Here is a 767-nt window from a genome sequence, read left to right on the forward strand (position 1 = left end):
GTGTACCACCGGTGGTTCACACTGATACGTCCCCCCATCGGGCGGCGCGTACCACCGGTGGCTCACGCTCGCGTGTATATCAGACGGCGAGTACCAGTGCGCCGCCCCGTGAGCGAGAAACACAAATAGCAGCGTCGAAGCGAACGGGTTAAATACAGAGCAATTTAGCGAGTAGTCGATACTCGAACAGTATTCGAGTAACATCCGTGTTCTCCAGTATCCGAAAAATGGTCGGCTACTCGACTTGCACGAGAGTACTCGGGTATTTCGAATCGAATATCCAAGAGTATCCAACAAATTCTCGATCCAAGCGTTCGAACACCGAGAACATTCGACCAGTCCCCAGCCCTTGGATCGAAACCGGCCCCATCCGACGTCGTGGCTCGACATCGGGTACTGCGGTGTCGAATCGGAATCGGGAGCAATCGGCGTGAACGGAAACGGGACGAAGGGGTTTCGCGGGCCATGGGCCACGTGGCCAGGCCCTGAATCCGAAACGAAGCCTAACCGATACCGACACGCTAAAGCTTAAATCGTACAAAGCACCAGTGCGTACAAATCACTCATCATCGTCCACACGCGCATCATCACAATATCTTCCTTTCACACGTATAATTTACCATCGACGCAGTGACAGAATATATTATATATATGTATATATATATATTTGCATTTGTGTATATACACACATATATATATATGTATACACATATATATCTATATATATATATATCTATATACACATATATATCTATATATATATATAT

The sequence above is a fragment of the Hylaeus volcanicus genome, chromosome 2, assembly GCF_026283585.1.
Source record: "Hylaeus volcanicus isolate JK05 chromosome 2, UHH_iyHylVolc1.0_haploid, whole genome shotgun sequence".
Classification (NCBI taxonomy): Eukaryota; Metazoa; Arthropoda; class Insecta; order Hymenoptera; family Colletidae; genus Hylaeus; species Hylaeus volcanicus.